Source organism: Anomalospiza imberbis, chromosome 4 (assembly GCF_031753505.1).
Source record: "Anomalospiza imberbis isolate Cuckoo-Finch-1a 21T00152 chromosome 4, ASM3175350v1, whole genome shotgun sequence".
Classification (NCBI taxonomy): Eukaryota; Metazoa; Chordata; class Aves; order Passeriformes; family Viduidae; genus Anomalospiza; species Anomalospiza imberbis.
This window is the reverse complement of record NC_089684.1, coordinates 14,107,680-14,135,571: the sequence shown is the minus strand read 5'-3', so window position 1 is coordinate 14,135,571 and position 27,892 is coordinate 14,107,680. Positions and strand designations below refer to the sequence as shown.

General features: G+C 36.5%; 1 long non-coding RNA gene across 1 annotated transcript in view; it reads left to right on the top strand.

The window, feature by feature from the left end:
• The first annotated feature begins 12,828 nt into the window (after nt 1-12,828).
• The window catches only part of LOC137473355 (uncharacterized), a 34,924-nt gene continuing 19,860 nt past the window's right edge, over nt 12,829-27,892 (top strand). Inside the window, exons 1-2 of the long non-coding RNA XR_010998711.1 lie at nt 12,829-12,888; nt 22,748-22,832. This is a non-coding gene — a long non-coding RNA (uncharacterized lncRNA). The remainder of the gene's footprint in view (nt 12,889-22,747; nt 22,833-27,892) is intronic.

The window sequence follows — 27,892 nt, the reverse complement described above, 5'->3', positions numbered from 1 at the left end:
GTAAAAGCAGAACTTCTGACAGATTTTTTATTTCCTGATGCTTTCAGTGTCCTGTTGGATGGCAATGTATCTTCATTTCTAGAAGGCCCAAAATATAGGTCTTCAACATCTCATTTTTCTTCCACTTTGCTGGAGTAAGAAAGATATTCAACAATATCACAGAGATAATTTTCTTTTATGTATTCCAGAAATGGTGATAACCAGCAGAGGAGACTGAGATTGGTACCTGTATGTTCTTCAGTTGCCAGAGGCTTCACAGAAGGTATGCTATTACTCAAAAGGGGAGCTTACACAAGTAAGAAAATATCCATTCTATAGGAAATTATTGTTTCAGTCAAAACCAAGCTGCATGTTGTTTTCAGTGTCAGTTTGTGTCAAAATCTGATTGAACAAGCCTTTTGTGGGATTTATTTTGATGCTGACAAACATGCAATATTACCACTGCTGCTACAGACAGGAGCACAAGGCACATGGGTGCTGCTATTTTCAGAGTTATTAGCATTCCAGAAACTGAGAAAGCACAGGAAAACATAACTCAAAATGAAAACATATAAAATGATTCAAATTCAGGAAATTATTTAAATAAACAAGCAACAGAAATAAAAATCAGAGACCAAATATTGAGCAGCATACTCATTTTTCTAATCTATTTTCATAGCCTATTAGGCCTGTAAATCCACAGTAGGAGACACACAGAGATGCACATTTTAAAATTTAGTTACACTAGGTTAGAACGGTAGTATTCTACAAAATGGATAAACCCAGAAATGTTACAGTTTTTATCCTCATTTTCTGAGCTGTAAGATGATAAGCATGGAAAGATGCTGTGTAACTACTGTTCAGTACTTTTAGGAAATTGAAGCATTCTGGTTGTGTTTAGAAAAAAGGAGATTGTTGATTGCTCAAATGAAGATTCCAGTCTTCATTTAGAAATGATTATCAGATCCATGGATGAGAGGAGCCTGTGTGTGAAAGTACATGTGCACATATATATACTCAAAAATTATACTTAAGACAGATGGCTCATTTTGTTTCACTTTTTCTATAAACCCAATATTTGAATCATGCTTTTCTGTGCAGAGTTTCTTGCTCCACATTGTGGTGGGTTGGCCCTGCCTAAGAGTCAAACATCTACTTGGCCTACCTACTCCCTCTCCTCAACAGGGTAGAGGGGAGAAAAGAGGAAGAACAGTAGGGAGAAAGTTCGTGGGTCAGGATAAAGGCAGGGAGATTGCTTATCAGTTACTGTCACAAGCAAAAAAGGCTCAATTGGGAAAAGACAATGTAACCTACTCCAACTCAAAATAGGCATTTATTAATTTGGGTAGTGGAAAAGAGAAAGAAAACTGTTAAAACAACACCCTTCGCCCCAAGTCTGGCCTGACCGCCTTTCCTATGCTCTATGTCATTCTTTCATTTCTGACTCTTCTAACCCTGCTCCAAGTGGTGAAGGAATTTACATCAGCACATAGCAGTTTCTTTGCTCCTGTGTACTGCTCCTTCCTCCTGACACTTCTGTGCTCCAGCGTGGACCCTTCACAAGCTGCAGGGGAGATATCAGAGCTCCTCCTTTTCTGATGTCAGTTTTCTCTCTCTTGTTTCTCACTTCTTTTTCCCCTCTTCCACGTGCTGTCATTTTATGAGTTTTTAAAAATATGTTTTCATGGAGGTGTCATCAGCTTGGCTGATGTGTTCACTTGTGTCCTGTTGTGGGTCCATTGAAGCTGATTGCACCTGATTGTGTCTGGCACTGAGCAACCCCTGGCTCCTCCCACAGAGACCCTCTACAGCCCCACCTGGATACCTTCCACCTTGCCAAGAGCTAGAAAATTTTGTAAAATTTTAATTTATATTTGATTTTAAATATATGAAGTCCAGTTACTTTCCAATTTTTTTTAAATTTCTCTCTGATCTACATCACAGGAGACCATTACTCTGAATTGAGTATGAAAGTTGAAACTGCAAAACCATTGGTTAAAAATTTAAAAACATGGTCCAGAATACCAGCTGTATTGCTAAGTCTTTGCTTTCAGGAAACATAATTTCTTTTATTCCTTAGCACACATAACTTAAATTGCCATTTTCCCTCTCCCCACCAAAATAATTCTGAAATCTAGCATTGGTTAGGAAGAAAAAGTATAGCACCTCTGGAAAATTAAGCCTTAAAGCTTTTAATTTTCAATAACTAAGATGCAATTAACCAATTACTTTTATTGTCTAATTCTCAGACTTTAACACCTTTTAAAAATTCTGTTTTAAACATCAGTTGTTTATGATCCTGCAGTTGTAAGACAATGCTATTTGCAGCTTGGCAGGTGTTTAATCTCTGGTGACTGTGAGATAGGTCATTTATCTCTGCCTGAAAGCTCTTTGGTAGTATTTTATATTTCCTGCCATTAGCAGTGAAGCTGCAGGTCTATTCACATCCATTTGGGCATGGAAGTCTGTTCTTCTAGTTCACCTTTGCAGCAGCTATTAGAATAAAAGATATCTTGGATTTTAGTCAGTGGACTAAGAATTTTTAAAGGATTAGTAATCAGAGTTCTGGCATGCTAATAAGAGAAACACAAAGACTGAAAGACTGCATGTTTGACCTTTTATGACAGGAACTTGCAAATCATACTGTTACAAGCTTTGCTTGCCTACAGCTTCAAAGTAAATAGCTACAAAATGTTCTGCTATAGTGCTGAACTTTTAAAAAAATTAGTAAAGAGAGATTCAACTGCTGAAGAAAATACTTCACAAAGGGGGCATAGAGAAAAGCACAGCGCAGAAAAGAAATCAGAGAGGAAAGCTAATGCAGGAATGCAGTAAGAAGAGTACTTTATGTGCTGGATATGATAAAGGCTGGTCAAAGCAAATTAATCACCTTCACTTGAGTAGCCTACTTTTTAATGAAGTACAAAGCTGTCAACAAAAGAGAAAATGTCACCAAATGTCAGCAACAGAATAAGCACAATATAAATCAGAACATATTTCTTGAGATAAAAGTTGCGTAAACTCCATGAAACTTTCCCAATCAAGTTCTAAAAGAAGAAGAAAAAATCTTTACAAAGAAAATGTCAATGCTAATACAGTCAAACAGAAAACTACACTAGTGGGACAGAATGAAAAATAAAATTATCTCAAGTGACATCAAACTACAGAATGAGCTGATGAATGGCCTTGTACATGAGCCACCAATTTTAGAGAAAATATTTTTTTTAATAAAACACAAGGCAGTGAATTGTTTTATGAAAAATTAAATGTTTTGTGGTAGTGTATAAGTGAGTTCTGTGTAGTGCAACTTAGGTGCTTAGTAGTCTTCTTCTGCTGTAAAGAAATTATGCCCTTTTGCATCTTTCCTGCATTTAGATCCTTTAGTTCTTCTTTGGAAATTAAGAATAAGTTCAGTCACTTAATAGAGAAAGAGCATCTTGGAATTTTATATATATATATACACACACATATATATCCACACACAGAGGAAATCCTTTAAAAGATGCTTCAGGAAAGAATATCTTAGAAGCAAAAAAAGCCTGAGAAATGCATGAGGTTCTTTGTTCAAGAAGTACTTTACTGTCTGGAAAAATAGCCTGCATTTCTTTACAGAAGCAGCTGCTACCGATTAGTGTCCTGATTTAGGTGCTCAAGAGATACAAGATCCTCAGTCATCACTTCCTCTTGATCAGCCTGACACTGGGTTTTCTGATTCCTGCTCCTAGACTTTCTTTCTATAAACAGAAGAGTTGAGATGGATTATGTGGGATTGTGAACACTACAAGATGACAGAGCTTAAACCCAAGTCACTAGCACCTCTCAACCCCCCACTCCCCAAGCTTTATGTGAGTGTTGACGATGAACAGTGACATCAGAACAGTGAACAAGAGGCCTTCCCATTATTTCCCCTACCTTTGACTGCTGAAAGATCCAATTCTCAAAGAGTTATGCTCTGTGAGTATAGTCCCCCTGAATTGAACAGCAGAATTTATGTTTGTGTTTATTCAGTATACGACCCCTTCAGGTTTTTCATCCATGGACAAATGCAGCCAAATAAAAACAACCAGAATCACAGAGGTCCTGTTCTCTGTGAGACTCTTCTGTGGTGTTATATGTATTCCAGCTCTCCCATTTTTATTTCCATTGAAATTACTTGGTAATTTAAAGGGTGTATTTAAGGCCTGTTATTCATTGTGAGATTAGTGTGGACATTCAGACTCAGATCAACAAAGTACTCACCTAGGAAAGTTTATGAGCTCTAAGGATCTTGTTCACTAGATGGGAGGAATGTTAGCTGGTGCTACAGTAATTAATGGTTAAATTACCCTTGGGTAGTAGGTAGTAGGTAGCATAACTTTACAATCTGGTAGCTTTAAATTTCACAACTAATTGTAGCAGTGGGAGTTAGAATGCAGGTTGAAGACATAATGAAATTACCATAGGGAGGAACAGACTAATGAACTGAAGTCCAACAAAAGTTACGGCTACATTACTGTCAACTCGAAAATCTGTAAATAACAACTTGGAAAACCGTTGAGGGCACTAGACAATGGGTTTTATGTGTATATAAGTATGAAATGTGGATTGGGAGGAATAATTGAGTTTGCTAGATTGTCAAGTACGTACTTGGAAAAAAAAATCACTTGGTCATCATTTAATCTTCTTTGCACACCTTTTTCATTTTATTTGCATTTTTAATGCAAGCCCCCGTAGAATATCTCTTCAATCATACTGAATTGGTTTGTGTCAAGCAGTTAGTGTATATACAACTTTGCAAGTCTTTTAATTCTTCAGCAAAAAACTTAGAAGAAAGCATAATAAACTCTTTATGTTTTTGGTACTTGGAAATTCAAAGTCAAACTTTCCCAGTTTTATTAAGAATTCTGAAATCTTGGTTTATTGAATAGTAATTCTAAACCAGTTTTTAATGAACTCAACTGTTTCAAACTAAATTATTTTCAGTTAATAAAATATAAATGAGTGAATCCAGTGCTTTAGGAACTGTGGCTGAAAAATGATCCCTATGGATGTCTTTTTTTCTGGGTATTTTAATATGAATTTATATGTTCATTTTTAAAGTTCCTGTTCTTTGGAAATGTCATATGAAAATCAGGTGTGTTGCTTAAACTGCTATACAATGGCATTTGACCTTACAAAGGATGTTGCAGCCTTTACCTGTTGTAGAAGCTGAAACGCATTTGATGTGACTCTACCTCCATAACATCATTTTCCTACATATTGTGAGGTTTTTTCATGGATTACCACTTGTATCAGCTACATCAGCTGTATCAGTTTCACCTATATCAACAATATTATTTTCAGCTTTATGCAGACCTGGGTATTGCCTAGACTGTGAATTGTTCCAGTAGTGGAAATTCCATTAGTTTACTGCTCAACCTGTGACATCACATCAGTCCTTTTAATCTAATTTTTTTCCTAATATCCTGCCTTTTCTATTGTAAGTGAGGCCTGTTTATTCTTGTCCTGTATGCTAGTGTAATGCAGGAATAACTTATTTTCCTTTTGTTCCACAGCTTTTAACATAATTAAAATCTATCCCACATCCACATTCAGTTTTGTCTTTATGTTAAAAAGATGTTCAGTCTTCTCTTTCCATGTTTTCTGTACCTCTGACCACCTATTGATCATCTCTTTAAGCTGTATCCAGTTAAATCCCATCTTTCATAGACTGCAGTAACCAAGGCTGCTCAATTCATGAAAGCTGTGCCCCTGATAATTACAGCAGGGACAGGTATTTAGACTCAGATCTGCTACCTAGGTGGCTCTTTTACATCCTGTCCTCTTTATCCTGTATCTGTTTGGCTGCTGTTGGACAACTGGAATGTCTTGCACAAATTTCCAGTTTTTCACCTGTACATGGTCCTGCAATTTAGGTGCCATCTCCCTTATCTTCATGCAGGTTCACTAAGCATCCTCTGCCCCACTATCCGTGGCATTAATGAAGTCATTGAATGGATTCTAACTAAATATAGGCTTCTGTATATCCCCCCAAGTCCTCTGAATTTCATTATGCTAACTGCTCTCTAGCTACAGTTATCTACAATTATCCAAGGTGTTTTGCACCTACCATCTAGAAATTAAATCCATTTGAACTTTCTGGCTTCTTATGGGCTTGTATTATGACATAGAAGAATATGATCTATATTGCCTCTGAAATATTTGTAAATGATTTGTTCAGATTTTTCTCAGAACTAAGCATAAGCTGGTTATATTTTTTTAGTTCCATTTTGCTTGCTTTTTTAGTTTTTTGGGTTTTTTTTTTTCTATAGGCACTATACTTTCTATATTTGTTAACCCTTTTAATTTTCACTCTTTTGGCATTTAAATCCGCTGTGATGATTTCACAAAGAGAATGATTCTATGAGTTTTCGGATCATCCTATAAGCATCTCAGGTAAAAGTCCATCATGTTTCAAGGTTTTGAAAATTTGTCATGTAGCCATTACCTTGTTAACTTTTCCTTCCCTTTTCTGGGCTGACACTGTACTACTTTCTTTGTTACCCTTAATTAAACTACCTTTCAGGCAGTTACATGCTTCCATTTGACTCTTTTTATGAAGACTGATGTAAAAATGTGCAAGAAACATTTCAGCTTTCTCAACATCCCCTGTCACTTTTTTTCCCTCCACTTATTACCAAATTAACACTTTCCCTGGGGTTTTTCTACCTGTGAATACCTTTGGTAGACTTCTGTATATTAAAGTGTTTCACATATAAACCACTCATCCCTGATTTTTTCCAAAAACTGCTATGACTAGATTGAGGCCATTTTCTCAAAAAGTAGTCAGTAGGTGTAGTGGGAAGATATTCAGAACTGCATAGTAATTTGAAATTTCCTTACTAATACATTACAATAGTGAATCATACAAAACATTGTTAATAATTTCTGCTTCATTTTCAATTTGAGTTTTTCTAATTTGAGCTTCCATTCATTAATCCTCTCTTTGGTACACCTTCTTTGCTGGATTTACTGCCTGCCTTTTCTTTCTGTAAATGCACTTGTAAGATGTGATGAGTTCAATTTGCATTACACCTCTGAGAAAAGAGTCTAAATTCTCCTTGTAAATGTCTGTCTCCAACAGTATATCTATAAACCCACTTGGTTTTACTCACTGTTTCCTACTGATGAATGTCCTAGGATAGAATTAATCAGTTCTATGATGGCTGTTAAAGGGGTGGTCAAGGTGGTAAAATGTGAATGTACAGGGTTAAAAATAGCTGACTAGATAAAGATATGAAATTTGTAGATAGGGGGTGCTAAAATGTGAGAGGGGAAAATGAGCAGGGGAGTAAGGAAATGGAAATTTCTATTCTGAGTGTAAATAGTGTAAAGATTTTTTTCTTCTTGAATATCTGGATTGAATGAATTTTTGATTTTTTAGGTAATACTTGTTAAAAAATTAAATTTCATTAACATTATAAAGATTTACAAATCAGGCGTTTTCTTGTTTCCATTTAATTCTCAGAATGTGATTGAGCCTGTCTGGAGACTTTGTTTTGACACATATCCCTGAAAAACAAAATTATTTTATTTTTGTGTTTATGGTTTAATAAAATATATAGTAAGAAAGCATACAGATATAGGTGGCAAGTATATAAAAGCATAAACCAAGGCTGCAATTTAAATTCCTACACTTGAAAAATATGATGATATTATGATTTTAAAGGGATTCTTTTAATCCTCTCCTACAGCATTCCTTGTAGGATATGCATTTAGGCATTGTGTACAGTTCATATGATGAAAATTTTGATTTCAGGTAAAATTAGAAAAAAATGTGGGGTCCTAATTCAGGACCAAGTAAATAATTAATGAAAATTATGAAATTAATGAAAATAACAATATCCCCTTCCCAACTTCTTATTCATTATCAGTCCTAGCTGTCTCATGTTCAGCACTAACTCAAACTCTCTATATTTGAGTTAGCATCTCAAGTCACCTTAGTTGCAATGCAAGTGTTCAGAGTGCAAAAATACCCATGGAACTACAGCTGATGGTTCAATTAGTACCAGAACACAGTTGCACCATCCTCTTGGAGTACATGGGACTCCTGTGCCGTACTACGTTAATCAGGGATATGGAGCTGTCATTATTTTCCTGCTGGCAGATCCTTTTGGAATTTAAAGTCCTATTTAACCTGAGGTGGAAAGTTATGTATGTACATGAGAATGGAGTTCTCAATGAGATATAAATCTTTTTGCTTCTGAAACTAGCATTGCACTGAAAACAAGAGCACGAAGCAGTCAAGCACTTCAGTAATACTTACACCTCCATTGGCCCTCTATTTCTGTTTTACTTTATTCTACCATCAACCTTCTTCATACAATAAAATGCATAATCAAAGCAGGGAGCTAAGATAAAAGTGAAAAAAAGCACTAGAATCTCCACTTTGTGTAGGCTTTTTTTTCCTAACAAGCCTAGTCTTTGATCATTTTCCATTTGATCAAAGAGAGCTTTGATGCTCTTTGAAGAAGTACTGAATTATTGGAATAAAGATACAGAATTTGATTCACATTTTCATCCAAAGAAAATAAGCAAAAGAACTGGACTAGTAGTTTGCAGTGGATATGTCTAAGGATATACTAATAATTGGAAAAAATTCCACAAATATAAAGAAAAAAGGAGTATAATCTACTTACAAGTGAAAGTTACCAGTGGGAAAGAAAGCCAAATGTATAGTTTTTTTTTTTTTCTAGAAAAATGTGTCTCTAACTGCCAGTCAAACTGTGATAAATGTCTTCAACTTGGAAGGAAATATATGTTTATGAATATCAAAGTGCAAAATGTATTGCAGATCCATGCCTGAGCAATATTTACCACAGCTGGAATGCTTTACTCTAAGGAATGCTAGAAAAGAAGGACTAAAATCTAGGAAAAAGCAAGTATAATTTTAGCGCTCTATGTTTTATGTAGTGTTGCATAGTAAGTGGAACGAGGTTTTTTTCTGGTGGGTTTTTTGTTGTTTGATGAGAGAAGTGAAAGAGTTCATAATTGTTTTGGAAGTCATCAAAATGAATAATTTGTAAAGTCCGTAATCTGGTTTAAAATAATGTTTTCCGGGCTTTAACAAAATACTTCAGTTTCATTTTGGAAGGTGGATGGTCAAAGGCAGCCAAGAAACCAAGCCAAATTTCAAAGTACATATTCTTTTGTTGTTGTTGGGGTTTTTAACTTTTTTTTTTCTCCCTTCAGTTTTCTGTTTTGCCCTCATAAATAGCCCAGTGCTAGGAAGTGCCAGCAAGGTCAGATAGAAAGACGGGAAAGACTGAAAGCTGCATTTAGTCTAGAAAGGAAAAGACTGCTATTCACATATACATTTTAGTCAAATCACTTTTGTTGTAGAACAGTTTTATAATGAATACTTTTTCTCACTTGTAAATATTGATTTAAAGATGTAGAAACTTTAGAAGGTAATAAAGAATTATTCCTGTTTTCAAGAGAATGGTTACAGTGTTGGATCTGTGTCTACCCTAAAGCAACTTTAATGATAGTCATGTTTTAGGTCTCTGTGATTTAATTGAAGTAATGTTAGTCAAAGTTCTGGTACTCAATCTATTCACTGAAATCCTTTCCTTCAAAAGAGATTTTAATGATTTTTTTTAAAGTGGTATGAAAAGATGAGAAATATTCATAAATTTAAGCTGATGTTTATTGTAGATGGTAGAATGACATTCATGTAAGACAGCTTGTCAGGTTAATTTGGCTCTGATAGTAAATAGACCTAACTATCCATGAAGAGAGGCAAACGAGATCCATGTTAAACAAAAAACCAAACCAAACAAGCAAACAAACAAACAAACCAACAAAAAACCAGCATACAAAACAAAACAAAAAAAAAAGCAAATCTGTGACAGAAATTCCAAATAAAAACCAGACAACCAGGTCTTGCACATGAAAAATACTTCAACAACAGAGCATACACCCCGAGAAAGGAGAAAGATGCCTCATATTCAAGGGAGGGGGCATTTGAAAACTTATTTTATTTGTCCCACCAGTGCATAGAGTAGAAGAGCTTAAAAAAGAAAGATAAATGACTCCTACTCCATCTGCCTAGCAGAAAACAGAAGCAGCCTCAGATGATGACTTGGACAATTTTTCAGTTCTTTTCAATCTCCCCAAAAAATTACTTGACTTCCTAACTGACTGAAGTCACCTTTACCGCCCTAATGTTCTTTTTAAAGAACTCTTGGAATAAGAGGGACATTCCAGAAAGTTGGAAAAATGGTAAGTTTTGAATTAGGCGGATCATTTGCAGTTGCCTCACTCTAGATTCACACTGGCACATTAACAAATTAGAATTGTTGTAATATGCACATATATGAAATGAAGCATTTAAGAGTAAGGACCACTTAAGATTTTAGAGTGAGGAAAGCTGCAACACTGAGAAAACTCTAGGAATTATTAAGATAAGTAAATGAAAAAAAAAACCCTACAATACAGGTCTCTGCCTAAAAGGGTTAATATAATTGCTACATATTTAATAGAGTAAGACTGAGAAGCCATTCTCTGTCTGTCTACACAATGGTAAAATTGAGAGCAGGATATTCCTTACAGTGTGATAGACTTAAAATGGATATTTTGTAATTAGTACAGGTGAATAAAATCCCCCTACTATAGTTCTTTAAACTATAGTGCTTGTCCATCAGAATTTCAATCCTTATTAATTGTGAAATTAATTATTAAATCATGGTAAATTTCTGTGCTTATAGAATTTTCCAGAATGAAAATGCATCTCTTTTATTTTAGTTGAGTAATTGATACTTTTCAAATTATGATAGGAATCTTTGTTCATATCCATTGACAAAAAGCATATGCAAGTTAAACTTCTGTCTGTTTTGAGTAATTTTTTTCTCCTTCTGTGGCTTTGCCTCTGAAGCCAATGCTCTGGTTTCTTTGGAGACTTGCTTTTCCATCATCATAGAATAGATATGAAAACACTCCAAATGATTTCTTGTTTAGCTATATTTGCTGAAGAGTGAACTTTTTTTTTATTTTGTACTTTTAAAAAGAAATGTACAAAAATCTAGATGGCTAGACTCAGGAAATATGAAATAAAAACAATCAATAGCAAATGTAAAAGATTAGTATGAAGCAGTGGGAAAAAACTGCATGCAGAAGAATATAATGCTTTTACAGAAAATATTTGTTACCTCTTGCAGGTCCTTTACTGACATGGTAGCGACTTTTGTTACTTTCTTTAAAAAAAAACTATAAACGTTTTATATATGAAAATAAATTTTAGGGAAAAAGACAGAGTCACCTGACATTTCAAATGCTAATGAAAAATTTAATAAAACTGAAAGATACTTTCTGGAAGGATATTTTACATGAGAAATTACTGAATAATATAGTTGAAATTAAAATTACAGGAAAACATAAAACATGCAGATTTTAACTTGCAGTACAAATACATTACCATGTAAATGTGTTCTATCTCATTGGGCTTTTTAATTATTGTATGGTGAATATTCCTTGTCTTTGATGCAAATCCCACCAGAGTCTATTTCCAGTTACTTCAATGGATTCAGGCTAAACTGCAAGCCTCTGGCCTGCATCCAATCAACAATGATAAAGAAAAAACTTACTGTAGGTAGATCAGTAGATCAGGTAGATTAAGGGTCAAGAAACAGATGAGAGAATAGTCTTGGACCAATGGAATCTGCTTAAAGGATAGAAAGCATGGATATCGAGTGTTCTCAAAACCAGTAACAATATGTACAGCTGCAGAAAATCATTTACTTTCTAGGTTTTGAGAATGATAGCTGCTTTTAATGGAATCACTCACATTTAAATGGTTTACTGTGATATTCTGGTCACTTTTTTAAAAGAATAGAAATAGCATGCATATTCACATACAGATGTCCTGAATTGCTATGATGTGTCTCGCCTGCTACAGAAAACCTGTACTTAAGAACAGTGTCCATATTCTTATTACAGTACAATTTTTTTTACCAGTTTACAAAATTATTTATTTTATGAAAGAGAAAATAAGTATGTTTTTTGTGAAACAAAACTTACAGTGCCTTAAGGTTACAGTCATATAACTGCTCTTGCAGTTATGTATGTATGAAGCAACGCTGTCATGTTGGAAGTATATCTATTGTTTCTTCTGATGTATGTCTGCAAAAGTGCCAACTATTTGACTCTTCTACTGTATTAGAAGTTTTCACAGAGCCAGATTCCAAAGGCTCCGGCTTCTTGTTACTGTCCAGTCCAATTTATCAAGCACATTGAAATGACAAGTGCAAGACAGAAAGTTCTTGTTGCCCTTGGGCTAGCAAAAACAGCCTGGTCATCTGAAAATCAGAATAAGGTTTGTAGCTGGATATTGCAGTTTCATTTGGTGATTTTATTTAATTGGTGAATTGTTTTGCATACAGTTTGGTCCATAAGCAGAAAAAACAATTTAAGGCTGGAAAATGAAGGAAGGTCCTAGCATATTCTGAATGAAGATATATGGGCTCAATTCAGAACACTGTATGTATTACAGACACAAGCATTCTTGGTTGGAAAACTCCAAAAAAAACATTTTATTCTTGTTGGGATGTCTTCAGGTCTCTAAGCAACTGACTAAATCCTTGAAGGTGGGCCATGTAGGTACCGAAACAGGGTTATGTGGTTAACTATGGGAGTAAATGAGTATAATAATTGCCAGGTTGGTTCAGGGCCTTTGTTCTCTTTGATGGTGGGTAGAGCTTGTGAAAAGAGGATAAAGCTAAAAGAATTGAATGTTTTAAAATAGGTCGTATACATTCTGGGCTGAAATAGAAAATGTATATTTTTAGCCCCTATAATAATGAAGTGACTGAGGTAACACACCTGTTTCTTTTTGAAGGAAAATCCTTACTGAGCTACAAAAAAGGCACTAAATAAGACTCAGAGCATGATCAGGTAAGTGCTTGAGTTTCTAATATGCTGGTTTTAAAAATTCAGCTAAGACATGTAATTAAGTGTGTGATTCTGCTGCAGTGGAAATTAAAATAGAGGACATTTTTTGTGAACCTATGTACAGAATTACATTTTGGGTTTTAGTGGTACAGGATTCTTCTTCATTATTTGAGGAAAATGTTATCATAGAATTACAGAATGGTTTGGGTTGGAGACCAAAGATCGTTTGGTTTCAAAATTCCTGCCATGGGCTGGGACACTTTCTGCTAAACCAGGTTGCTCCAAGCCCCATCCAACTTGGCCTTGCACATTTCCAAGGATGGGACAGCCATCTCGGTAGCATGTTCCAGGGTGTCATAGTCTGCACAGTGAAGAATTTCTTCTTAATCTGTAATGTAAATCCACCTGCTTTCAGTTTATAACTGCTAGTCTGTCCTATCGCTACACTCCTTGATAGTAACTGATAAAAAAATGTTTGTGGCTTTTCCTGCATAAGGAGTTTTATTATTCCCCAGGGTGGGACACCCAGGCGGCATATTGCAGAGCATTTGGACTGAGTTATCCTTTCTTCCTCTTACCTTTTCCTTGCTACATAGCTGAATGGAAAAGTCCACATACCAAGCTTCAATACTGAAACTAGAAAAGTAAGAGTAAGAAAGTTAACAAGTTGAGAAAAATTGCAGATTAATTCCCCTCTGGAGTTTAAAAAGAATTAGGGACATAGCTGTGTTCTTACATAATTTTCTGCCTGTTCTGTTCCCATGGCAGTAGAGCTTTTTGCCATCTTTTGCTACTGACTACCTAGGAAATTTTAAATCTGAGTGTACATCGTTGAATCTCACCAGAAGAGATTTGATCTTTATAACAGAAGCCCACACATTTCCAAGTGATGTGTATTGCATACACATACAAATGAATTAAAGTAGAAATAAAAATAATTCAAACGTTTTTAAGATGTCTGTAGTTTGAAGCTCAGAATGGGTATAATAAAATTGTGGGTCTCCTTTGTAAAGAAAACACCCAGATGGGCTCACCATCTACACTCCATATGGCACTTAGTCTCTGCTCTGCATCCCACTGTGTTCACAGGGTAATCCATATGGGCCTTACTTGGTTGGTTTCCTGTTCCTGCAACACTTACTGTCTGTTCATGGCTTTCCATCAAACATGCACTTACTGCTGAGAGAACACATTATTATGTGATGATTTCCTAGATTGCTGGAAATGTGAAAGCATTAGTTTTTTGTGTGTGTTAATCTATGCTGTGGCTTTGGCTATTAGTGGTGAGGTAGAGTGCACACATATAAAGCCCATGTGCAGAATCTTAGCCAAATTACTAAAGACAGCTGGCATTTCTCTGTTCAAGCAGTGTGCTCCTAGGATGTACAAGCCATGAGAAGGAGGGCCAGGAATTTGGAGGAAGGCCATAGACTTTAGCTCTGAATGGGGTGTAGAATGTAAGGGGAACTCTGCAATTGCTAGGGTGTCAATTGCATGTTCGTAGATGAGAGACACAAAGGACAAAGGAAGTGCAACTGCCACTCTGTTGAGGTTTTCCATTTTCAAGGTGAATTAGCAGTGCTTGTACACAGTAAGCTAAAAGCATGTGATGCAACTCTAAAACAGTGTTCACACCTGAAGATCCCAGGTCATAGAAATTCCAGCTTTAATGCTCACTATTTGTGTGCATAAGAAAACCTAATGAGCGAGCAGCTCATTTAGTATTGACACAAATTGTAGGAGTTGATCTCACAATCATATCTTGCTAGTGTTCATAGGAAAGGGGTACAACTTTGATGTTATCAAGTTGTTTTGAAAGCTACATTCAGTTCTGATTGTCCTGAGTCTAAACAGATAAAGCAAGAGGATGCAATGCTTCATGATGAAAGACCATAAGAACATGACAGACAGACTACAAAGATAAAAATGTGGAAAAAGGGAAAGGAGAAGTTGGCCTAATGACTGTATGGTAGAGATCAAAAAGGATAAAGAGAAGGAAAAGGCTTTTTTGATTTATCTTTTGTTGCAGTGAACCATGCTAAAAGGCATTCTTTTGAACATATTGCAATTATCCTGTGGTACACTGTCATTAAGTATTTCTATAGCTAAGAAATTTTTGGTATTCAGTAAATAACCAGATAATAGAATTGATGATGAAAACATTCAGAAATTTGTTACATGTTATAAATTATCTATAACTCTACATTTTAAATTTTTTTAATGTGAAAGTATATGTCTGTATCTTATAGAAATTTACCTAGTGCTGGCCAGTAAGATTTAGGATTATGCTTCTCATATATATATATATACATATATATACATGCACACACAGATATATGTATACACACAAGCATGTGCACACAAACACATATTTACATACATATATATAAATATTTATCTCACAAAAAACTCTCAGAGATTTTGGCATCTTCCTTGAACTGTACATAGTAAAAAGCTGCATAAAGGAAGCCTTGGGGCTGGTGACACAACTGAAAATTCATAAAATATAGGCATGCTGAAGGACAAAGGGAGAAATCAGCATCTTTTTGACAGTCAGCATCTCTTCTACATGATAATGCTTATATAAGGGAAAATATTTGCGATAAAATATACCCTATTATATCTTTCATTTTTATTGCTGTCGTGACAGCTGATAAACTCAAACTGCTAATTATGTCTGGTTTAATGAAGACTTGTAACAATTTCTCTTTCTTTCCCTGCATTTTGCCTTTACCCTTTTCCACAGCTCCAAGAATAATTTAAACAAATTACCACTATAATCTACATCACAGTTTCTCTCTATACTTATTTTCAGATATAATATATTCATACCTATACATTTACAGATGTAGAGATGTTTTTTTCAGGCACCAAATTGGCTTGTACTCCACACACAGTTCTAGGTGCACCCTGGCAGCCAATGTATAATCACCATTGTTACTATATCACAGAAACACAGGACAGGTGAAGCTGGCACTGTTGGATCATCTGGTTGAAACTCCATCTCAAGGCAGGGACACCTAGGGCTGTTCGCTCAGGGTTGTATCTGATCAAGTTTTGAATATTGCCAAAAGGAGGCAGACTCCACACCCTCTCTGGACAACCTGTTGGGGGAAAAAAAGAAGCTTTTTCTTGTGCTTAAACAGATTTTTCTCTGTTCAAGTTTGTGCCTTCTTGTCTAGTCATTGGGTCCCATGAGGAAAAGTTTGGCTCCATTTTCTTTTCTTCCCCCATCAGGTATTTATAAATATCAAAAACATCTCCTCTGGGACATTACTTCTTCCATTTAAGCAGTCTCAGCACTTCTATTCTCTCTTTATATGACAGATGTTCCAGTCCCTTAATCATCTTTGCTGCCCTTTTTTGGACCCACTCCAGTGTATCCCTGTCTTCTGTTGGAGACCACACCTAGGACAGTACTCCAGATGCATCTCACTAGGCTGAGCAGCCCTCCCAGTTCTGGCCATGTTCTGCTAATACAGTCCAGGAGTACTTGACCTTCTGTGACACAAGGGGACATGGACCTTGGTTGATTTTCAACTTGTCTAACAGGTCCCTAAGATACTTTTTGGCAAAGCAGTTTTCCAACCAGTCTGCAGCATGTACTGGTATGTGGATTATTCCTTTGCATGTGCATGAATTTATTTTTCCATTTGCTGTACTTCATGAGATTCCTGTCAGCCCATTTTTTCAGCCTGTTGAGTTCCCTTTGGATATCAGCACCACTTTGGGGTTTATCAATTGCTTCTCTCAGGTTTTTTTATCATGTTCAAATTTGCTGAGCATCTAATGCTGTCTCATTACCCAATTAATTAATGAAGATGTTAAACAGTGTTTGCCCTAGTATTAACCCTTTGTGTGCATTACTTACATGTCTTGGAGTGCTGCTGCTCTCCTGTGTGTTTCTCCAGGAGATATGAGGTTATTCAAGTTTCCCATGAGTAGCATAGCTTGAAAAAATGAAATTATGTGAAGGTTTTGTGTGCATTTTCCTGATCAGATGTTCTCTAGTAGACACACACAGTCGTACCAACCACTTTAGTCTGACCTCTAATCCTGACCCCTCGGGTCTCAGCTAGCTCATCATTCATCAGAAGGAAGATCTTCATATATTCACTCCCGTAAAATGACTCTCCCTTTGTGCCATCCTGGCCTGTACTTAAATATCCCTAAAGTGGTCATGTCTCCATCCACTGCAGCACTTCAGTTGTGTGAATTCTTACCACACCTCTAGGATGCTTTCACAGCCCTGCAGCTATACACTGACATCTATTTCCTCATTTGTTCCCTGTGTTTCATGTGTTACTATAGAGGCACTTCAGAGAGGCACCCAGGCATGCTCATTTTCCAGAAAAGGTATGAGTGTGTTCCCCATGATACTGTCATTGCAGGTAGGTACTCCTTTATTTCTGTGCTTGTGCTTAAAATGGACCCCTTTCATCTTTTTTTTTAAACATTTTTTTATAATAAGGATATTGACACACATCACACTGGAACCCTTGCTTGCCATCATAGTCCACCATTTCCTCATATATTTACTGGCTGTGGACTTTGTCCCATTGTTCCTGCTTTAAAGATCTTCCCACTTGCTTGCACAGCCTGATGACAAAGATGATTTTGTCCCTCTTTGAAAGGTGGGTCCTGTCTCCAGCAGTTTTCAATCCTCGAATAGTCCCATGGTCACAGGAAAGCTGGCTGTTGACCCACAGGATCTGTGATTCCCTGTCAGGATCAAGGAGACAAACTCGCAGTGTGCTGGTCTCTCGTCCCTCCTTGTTTACTTGGCAAGAGAGATCTTCTGTCAGTGCACTCCTCTTACTACCCCAGCCCCAGTAAGAGAGCCCAGGCATCCCTGCAGCCCCAGACCTGAAGAGGTTCATCTGTACTCGAGTTGAGGCCCCAGATGTGCTAGGGAAGTGCTCCAGTGGGGTAGGGACTGAGCCCCACAGTGTGTCTCCACTGCCACTGAGCAGCACATGTGCTGCTCTCTCCAGAATTTCTGCCCCCCACTCTGTGCCCTTCTGCATGAGCTGCTGCCTCTGTTACACAACAACCCATCCCCAGAGCAAATGAATTTCTAGTCTGAACTAGCTGGTACCTAGATATTCTTTGTAACTCTGCAGTGGTTTGCTTCACTCTGCTTTAATACAGTGTCAGAAAAATGCTTTGTCTTTTAACAGCAGGGAACTGTATTGTTTATTCAACAATAGATTAGGCCTGGAGAAGGAAAGGTGTGAGGGCAGGAATGGGTGCACATAATCTCAAATACCAACAGAATGTCAGACTTTTAATAACTTGATCAAAGCCAGAGATGTGTATTAACCTATTTCATACTAAGGGAGATGTGACCTGAGTAGAGAATAATTGAAAAGGGGTTAGCAAAAAACCAAATAATATCTCAAGGGGTTTTTTTGGCATTTTTTTGGCATTTTTTTCACATTGTTGTTTTCTTAGGCTATATGACTTGCATTTTAGTGTCTAGGATTTTTTCCTTACAGTAATTTGAGATGCAAAGTCTTCATTTACAAGTGGAGAAATAGTCTTTAAAATGTCATTTTGCCACAGGCATCAAGAAGTGTTTATACACACAGATTAACAGCCACTGTCTTTTTAATGAGAAATGGGATGTCATTTTTCATTGTAGCAGATTCTGCTGTCATTGTTCTGTACTCTGTTTTTAGCAACTCCATAACAAATAACTGAATGCAACAAAGCTGGATGGCTCTGAAATGAGGAAATCTTCAAAAACCTTCACCAAACCTCCACAATGGTTATATCTAAGAAATAGAACTACTCTATTTTTTTTTTCCTAAATATATTCTCTTTTAGTAGCATATAGTAGCAGCATATTAACAAACTTTATTAGATTCTAATAATGGTTTTAAATGTTAACATTGTATTTAAAATTAAAAAAAAAAAAAAATGTAGATCTATGCAGGTGGTGGGAAGACAAAGTTCCATGAATGTGGAATTTCACATGCTATATAGTCCTGAGTGGTACCAGAAAAAATGAGTGAAGTCTGAAGTCCCAGAGTATTTTTTTTCCTCCCAGGTGCATTTAGGCTCTATTCTAGTTAACACATCGTGGCACCAGCTGTCTTTGAAGTACATGTGAATTCAGACATTGATGTTAATAGAAGCACTGCTGGACCCTGAGTAACTGAAGTAATCTGGAATACTGCAGTCCTCACCGTAAATATTGCCTAAAAGTAAATGACCTGGACAACATTTCTATGGAGTGGGTACTGTATTGACTTTGCAGTAAAATGAGATGATGGTAGCAAGTCTAGTCTAGTCCTGTCTGGTGCAGCATAGCTCTTGCCATTAGAGTTTCTCACAGGTGACTATTTGTGCTCTGACAAAGGAATCAAATGTTCCTTTGTTTACTTGAGCATCAGGTAGATTTGTGACCTGATGGTGACCCTTGTGAAGTAAGAAAGGACTGGTTTTTGGGATTTTATGACATGTGAGTTTGTTTCATTATGACCTTTGTGATTTCTTTCCCCCCTTCTCTCCACATTTCCATACAAACAAGGTTTTGCACCAATTCATCATTAAAAGAAAAATTTCAGAGAACAGGAAAGATAAATAATACTGAAGTCCATAAGTCTGGTGTTCACAACAAATACTGAAAATTTATGAGGAACTACCTTTGTGTTCAGAAGTTCACTTTATAATCTCTTTTGTATACATGAAGGGAATATGTTTAAACGATAAAACATTTATGCTTTATCTTCTACATTGCAAAGACCTATATATAGTATAAATTTTGATGGGCCACAATTCTGATATACACCACAGTTAGACACATCATTATGCCTGTTGAAAGTCAGTGGGATGAAAGATTCGGTCAAATGCCACTCTGAAGCAGAATTTCTCTATTAACCTCTGTTCTAATCACTGATTTTCGGACTTTCATAAAAAGTCTAAGTGGATGTGCATTCATGTTCTTGCTGCATATGCATTTTGACAAATGGGAATTTATTTACTTTTACCTTATTTTACAGTGACAAATACAATAGATATACATTTCTTTGATATATTGTTGCTATGGATAACCTTTCAGATTTTTCATGTTTTCTGCATATATTAGTTGCATGTAATGTAACCATACAAAGTTCCTGAAGATTTAAAGGGGAAAATGAAGAAAGTACTTTAAGCACTTTTAGTGAGTGTTGTAAAAATATCTAAGGTAACTGTGCCAGTTAACTGATGCCATTATTTACTATAGAAAGAGGTGAATGCAGGAACTTGTGCTTGGAAACAAGAAACTGCTCATCAAAACAGAACTTTCCTTAGCTTTAGTGTCATCATGACAGAACTTCAGTTGTGTTATTAAGAAATATTTGTATGTTCAAGCTAAGTATATCAACCTAAAAGGTAAAGTGAATGAAAGAATAATATTTAGATACAGATCATAATGTTTTCCAACCTAGTGACAGGTCTAGGACTCTCCTTCTTTGAAAGGAAGCTTCTGCAGTGGGAGAGTAAATTTTCTTGCCATGGGCTTTTCATTTTACAAAGTTAGTAAGCTTTTCCTTCCTCACAGCTGTTGAGAGCATCAGACAGGAATGAAGAGATTGCTATCACTTCAGGTTCTTTCTTGAGACATTTGAGAACCTGGGAACACTGAAAGAGCTCCTGTACATGTAGAAGGGCGAACACAACCAAACTGTAGCAGTCATGATACTGATAGGGTGGCCCATGTTTGGTAAAATGTGATAGAAATCCCATTATGGTGCCTCCACTCAGCCCCATGCCGTCAGCATTTTCTGTAACATCAGAAGAGTTTTCATAGTGTGATAAAATGAAATTAAGCAACACTGAGTTTGAAATTTATTTGGCAACAACTCAGATGTTTCTCAATACTTTGTGTTGTTCATTAGTATGAAAAACTGCGGCCTTTACCACATTTACATTCATCTGAGGAGTATGTAATGAGGGAAAGTAGCAAGAAAACATATAAAAGCTGTCTGTATAGCAATGCAATAGCAGTTAAGAAATATAATAAAATGAACACAACCACCTAGAATTAAATGCTAATTAGAATGATGTATTGTGGCCATTCACAGAGTTTGATCTAAGCTCTTGATTACTGGTGAGCACAGACTGTTCAGCAACAGGCAGATAAACTTTCTAGATCCATCTGTCTGCCAAAGTGGTCCTATTTAAAGTGCTTTCCTAAATGATGTTCAACTGATTATCTGAACCAAACATTTTACTCAATGTTTCAGCACCAAAATATGCGTTTTATTTACTGACCATGGGGATCCCTCATCCCTCTCACTGGCTATAATAACCCAGTGAAAAAATGTTATTTTATTTTTCTGTATAGGAACAGAGTCCGGAAGAAATTAGCCATTGGGTTGTTGATTGCAGTGCTTCACAGCTGTAGGCAAGCATTAAATATAGTGATTTCCAATCCCTTCTAGCAAGGTAATACAACTGGAAAAAATATTTAATTTCCATTTTTGTTGTTTTTTCTCTTCATCATACAGATAAAATCAAAATATTTTATTGTCATTGCTTCTGAAAATCTTTGACTCCCTGTTGTGTTGTGGAACTAATCACAGTCTACTTTAACCTTACTGACTTCAGAGGTATTGTTTGGAATTATGGTATTATTGCATGGTGCAGTAGTTCAGACCACAGCTGATAAACCATTAGAATATTTTTGTCTTCAGTTTAAGAAATATGCAATGTAATACTGTGTTTCACAGGGATCTTGCAATACCTTATAGGACTTAAGAGTTCCACTTACAATTCTGCAAGGAAGAAAAGGGAGAGAAAAATGGGCTAGAAACCTTAAAAGAGTCTGTCTGTCTTTAATTAGTACTATTTAATTTATTCTTTTTATTTTTCTGAATCATCTACCACCCTGAAGCATAGATGCCTTCATTAAAGTGTTTTTCTCCCTCCAGAAGGAACTTTCAATCTATTTTATTTGACAGCTAACTAAAGTGTACAGTTTTCCTTTCTTCACTTTCATGGCCTATTAATTTCCCTTATAAGGCCAATCAGTTTTGTTACCATTAACCAATGTTATCACATTAGACCAAGAGGTAGAAGCTGTTCCCAAGCTACATCTGTGAACTCTGCTACTAAAATGGTCTTCCTCAACACTGTTTAGGGCCAGAACACTGTGAACTTGGAGACTTGTATTCATTTAAAACAAAGCAAAATGAAGCAATTTTGCCCACAAACTATGTAGTGTGAACAATCAAATGTAACTGACAGCTTTTTGAGAATGGCTGTAAGGTTTGTGAGCCTTGCATGAAGCGGGAATCTCCCCAGTGCCAAACTGGTTCCAAGGTCTACATATTGCACCAAGGGTGCCGTGAATTTGTCAACAGTGCCCAGTATTCTATTTCAGGAATTTTTGCCCAATGCAAGGAGACCTGTGCTGTACGCCAGTCTCCAGCAGAAGACTGGGATGTGGGATAATGTAGGTGATACCCAGAAAAAATGGTGTAAGCTTCATTGCATTGGGAACAGGGGAAGCTCCTCAAAAGTAGGACAAAGAGTATATTTTTTACTAGTATTCAAAGTCACTGTGTGATTTACAAAGAAAGAGAGACTGATTTAGGATCACAGAAAGTGGAGTGTTAAGGATCAGTCATAACTGGGAGGTAATTACACAGGTGTAAGTAATGCTATGATTTAAGAAATAAATATGAGATCTTTTCTGGAGAGGAGTGGCAGAAATCTCCTCCCCATCCTGGGTAATGATGTCTGTTAGAAAAGAGGGGGACACAGAAATAAGGCTCCTATGAAGGACACAAAACTGAGAATTTTCTAGGACAACAGTTTGTTGCTTTAGTGAAAAAAACAATGTGTCAGTAACTTCCGTGTTATGTAGCAGGCTTGGGTGGACCTGAACGGAGGAGAGGAGTACAGACTCAGACTCGCCTGCCAGTTAATGCAGTGATGCCCACAGTGTTTACTTGGTAGGTGAGAGAACCACACACAAAGTTTCTTGCTTTGCTCACAATTGCAGGTTAAATCTCTTACATCTGTCTCAAGTAAATACTTCTATTAGTTTACAGATCACGACAGAGTAAATTTTGCTCATTCATCTTTGCTGGAGATTTTTTCACATTTGGAAATTCAATACATGATAAAGCCCTGAATTTCCACCTTCCCCAAATCAGGTGGAGCAACTGCACTCTTATTAACCCTCTCTTCTGGTTCTTCTTCCTGTCTTCCCTAATTTCTGTTTTAAAAGTTTCATTTCACGGAGAGGGAAAGTAATTTTAAATAATAAAAATTCTTTCCTAGCTTGCTCTGGCAAGCATGATGTTTAGGTTTTTACATTTTTTTCCCTTAGATTTATGTATCTCTTGGGCTGTGCAAAGTAAAATAGATCTTTGAAAGTCTGTTCAAAATATGTACCCAGGAATTCTATGGTCCAGGAATTGCATGACAAAATGATTGGACACATCAATGGAATTTTCTCAAATTATAAATTTTACACATTTACTGATCTAGACCTGGGATTTAAATAAAATGGTTTAAAACCTAACAGGTATTTTTGACAGACAAATCTCTCTGAATTTAGAAATGTCAAGAATTAGAATTAGAAACTCCAACTTCTTGCAGGTAGAAGAACATTTTCTGCTGGTATAGGTAATAGATACATAGAAATCAAGTCCAGAGCATATAGAAAACAGTTAAATTTAGCAGACTTCTACCTTGACTAAGGTATAATAAAACTTTTGATCATTAGTATTTTTTACAAGGTCTAATTTCTCTATGACTCCGCAAGGAACCCACCTTTATTTACTCAATTTTTTGATGAAAATTCAGGGAAAGTCCTTTTGTTCACACAGGTATTTAGAGCTTCTGTGTTTGTAAATAAGGCTACGAACCATGAATGATTTTTTTTTTTTGTGTGCAAACATGCTGAAATTTCTTAACTAGCGCCATAATATAAAAACGCTTTTTGCATCTAAGAGTTATGGATCAGCAATCAGAGGGAGACAAAAAGTATTTTAAAACAAGAAATAAATAAGCTTTGGTATGAATTAATGTGAACAGAAAAAATTTAATTACAGGATCATATTAGCAATAGCAAAAAATAATTACTGAAACAACAGGTCTGTGCTCCTGGGACAAATTACTGTTGTGAAACATTTGGCTGATCAGCCTCACCTAGACCCTGGGAAGGTGACTGAAAATCCAATCCTGGAAATCACTTCTAGGTGCATGAAGGACAAGAAAACAGGAGCAGTCAGCATGGGCCCACCAAGGGGAAGTAAGGTTTGGCCAGCATGAAAATATTGTGCAGTAAAATTATTGTCTTGATAGATGATGAGGGAGTAGTAGATGTTTCCTAGATTTCAGTAATTATTTCACTGTTGTTTCCTGTAAGATTCTTGTACAGAAGTTGTTGAAGCACGGGCTGGATTGAAAACTGGCTGAATAGCCTGGACTAGGGCATGGCAATCAGTGGTACAAAGCCTGGTTGCAGGCTGGTAATTAGCAGTGTACCCTCGGGATCTGTAGTTGTTCCAGTCCCCTACTAAAGCTTCACTAATGGTTTGGATGGTGAGGCAGAGTGTACTCTTAGCATGTCTGCTGATGATGCTGGCCTGAGAGGTGTGGCTGATATGCAGGAGGGTTGAGCTGCCGTCCAGAGGGACTGTGACAGGCTAGAGAAAGGGAGAAAAGAAACAGACTAACCTGCTTGCATTTACATTAGTCTTCAACTAGGATGCTTGTGGGATCTGCATTCTAAGTGTGGTTTTGAACTTCCTTATTAGAGTTAATGCAGCAATACAGTGATAACAATTAAAATGTAAATTTTAGTTAGCAGCGTCACAATATGCTGACGTATCCCCCTTTATGCCCATTTTTTAGGAGAGATCTACAGTAATTTCTAACCATATCATGGCTTCTAACACGAATATAATGAACTCAGAAGAAGGTGTATATGATTTTTTCACTGCTGTTCTGAGTTCAGCTGTCCTTTCCATACTGAGTGACTGTTTGAAAAATATTGAAAAATATTACAGGTTGTATAAAAGTAGACCTGTTCTGTAAGCTTTGTATATATTGATGTTGAGGCAATCACAACACAAAGCAGAGACATTAAGCAGTCTTCTGATGTTAACTCTTTATTATGGAAATGGCTGACCTTTTATACACTTTCTGATTGTTTATACTTCTTCTACCCTAACTATTGGCCACAATAATTTAACATAACACCACTGGTGAAAAGTAACAGTGACTTCAGCTAACTTTCTTGTCCAGCTGCAAAGTTCCCTCCTTATCTTTCTTCAATTCCTCTCTTCTCTTGGTCTCCTTGGTAACAGTCTTGAAGAGAGCTCCTTATCAGCTTCTTCTTGCTTCTCAGTTTCTTCTTGCTCCTTTAGCTAACAGGCCTGCTCTTAGCTCTTTCCACAGGTATATACCATTTCCAGGTGAATATTAACATTTATTAATTGATCTGTAAATTTTTACTAAGGCAGTTAAGATTATAAATTTATGAACCTATAATATGTGCAATAAAGTACTGAAGATGAAGGTGTTGGAATCTCTTGCATACTTGTTGTCACAATCAAGATATTCTCACACTGTTTCAATTTGTCCATGTTGCAAAACTGAATTATGGATAAATTTACATTTCCAAGAGATGTTCCATACGTATCGAGGCCTAGGTGAAACAAATATTGTGATGATGTAGAACACATGAGCACATTTCCAGAGGCTTTAAAGCTCCTTGTAGTTTACATAATTTGCCTGACTTATGGTCAAAATTAATGCAAATTAATATAATATTTCTTTAGAAAATTTGTACTTTTTTACAGCTGAAATCAATATTTGAGTGAAATTTGATAGGGATCAATAAGAGTCAGCAGAGAGAATGAAGTAAGCCAAACCGTAAGTATAAATAAAGTAAGCCTAGCTGAGACAGCCAAATAAAGCAGCCTGGTTGTTCAACTGTCAGGGCAAGAAAATCTTATCCAGTGGCACAACTGCCTGCCTGGAGTTAGGAGCAGTTATATAATGTCCTGGTAGTTACCAGCAGCCAAAGTACAGCTGAAGCAGTAATTCTTAAGGAGCAGAAAGAGGAAAATAATCAGACTCAAAAAATCAAGACCTTATTTACCTAAAGAAATGAGTTCTCCAAGGTAGCTGATAAGACTGCACAATAAATGCACTAAGATGAGAACAACGTGAATAAGTATCTCAAATAAGATGCAACAAAACTGCAAGGGAACAGAGACTGTTGTCTGTCTCTTTGCTTGTAAATTGTGCAATCTTCATTCCTTGAAACTCAACACAGATGGACTAGATGTTTGTTACTTATGTGTTTGACTTCTTGTGTGGTTCAGTTACTAAAAATGTCAGTACATATTCCTTTTGTGAAGCATTACTACAGGTCCACTAAATGTTTTAGAAATGCTCAATGAATCTTTCCTGGATTCCATCTGTACTCCTGTGAAGCACCCCTGTTTCAGCTCCTTTTCAGTCTTTTCTACTGTTTGTTTGGGGGTCACTGTAGAATCGGGGTGGGGGCTGTCTGCAAATTCTACCTGTCTACCTGCTCATTGCTAAGAATTGATTTTCACCTACTTGTTTTCCTCAACACTTCACCTTCAGGATTTTGTACTTCACAGAATTGAGGAGTAACCTTTCTGATAGCTGTAGTCTTTTAAATTCCATGATTTTTCTATGTAGAAATGAACTAGAGCTCCACTTTATAATGGATTTCACACTTTTGAATCCCTGTTATACCATGCATTTTTTTATGTCTTTACCACTTTTTCTTGCTGCATGTTACAATTAGTTCTAGTCTCTGCTGCTGTTGTGCTAAACTGGGAATTTGCTCTCTCCCGCTAAACACAATTCCAATAGTGATGTACTGTGCTGTAAAGGCAATGCCCTTAGGTTCAGCTGAACTAAATCCTTCCAACCTTTGTAGCCTTATGAATTATCTCTTAACTGCCTCAATTCTTTTTCATCAAACTGTTCAATCACAGATGCCTGTGATATTAAGTACTGAAATATAGACTCTCCTGAAAAAGAAGCTTAAGCAGTCTGCATTACACTTTATTTCTTTTGTTTATTAAGCTGCAAACCTCCACCAGAGAAAAATATTCTGGAGCTTCATGTCCTGCAAGTATAGATTTAATGTACAGTTATGACAGATTACACTATTTCTCTTAACTGTATTTCAAGTATGCTCTAAGATTTTCATGTTTGATTATCCACAGAATCACATAGAATCCATAGAGTCATAGAATCACTGAGGTTACAAGAGCCCTTTAAGATCATCCAGCCTAACCATCCATCTAGCACTAGCACCATTAACTCCTAAACCACATTTCCCTCCCCAGATGCAGACACCTCTTAAACACTTCAAGGGATGGTGACTCCACCACCTCTCTGGGCAACCTATTCCAATGCCTGATCACCCTCAAAAGTCAAGGCTTTTTACTAATATCTCATCTGAATCTCCCCTGGCCCAGCTTCAGAACATTTTCTCTGGTCTTCACTGCAGGAAGGTAGAAGAGACTGGCCCTCTTTCAAGTGATTGTAGAGAGCAATAAAGTCCCCCCTGAACCTCCTTTTCTCCAGGCTAAACAATCCAGCTCCCTCAGTCTTTTCTCATAGGACGTGTTTTCTACACCCTTCACAAGCCTTGTTGCCTTTCCCAGGACATGCTCCAGCACCACTGACCTTTTGGAAGTTAGGGGTCCAGAACTGAATGCAGTACCTGATGTAAACTCAAAGAATGAAGTTCCTGATGTAAACTCAAATAATACATCAAACTGTTTTATAAAGTATCTCTATTTATAGCTTAATTTTTTCATATGTCTCACAGCTTCATGATCTTTGTCTTTTGAATTTAACCTGCTTGTAAATTCCTTAGAATATGTATGGGCTTAGCAATTAAAACAAATGTAACCAGTTTAATTTTCACTTTTGTATTTCAGTTCAAGGTATTTTATTCTTCAGGAAGAAAATTTTTCCTCTTGATTTTGTTTTGGTGGGAACTTTG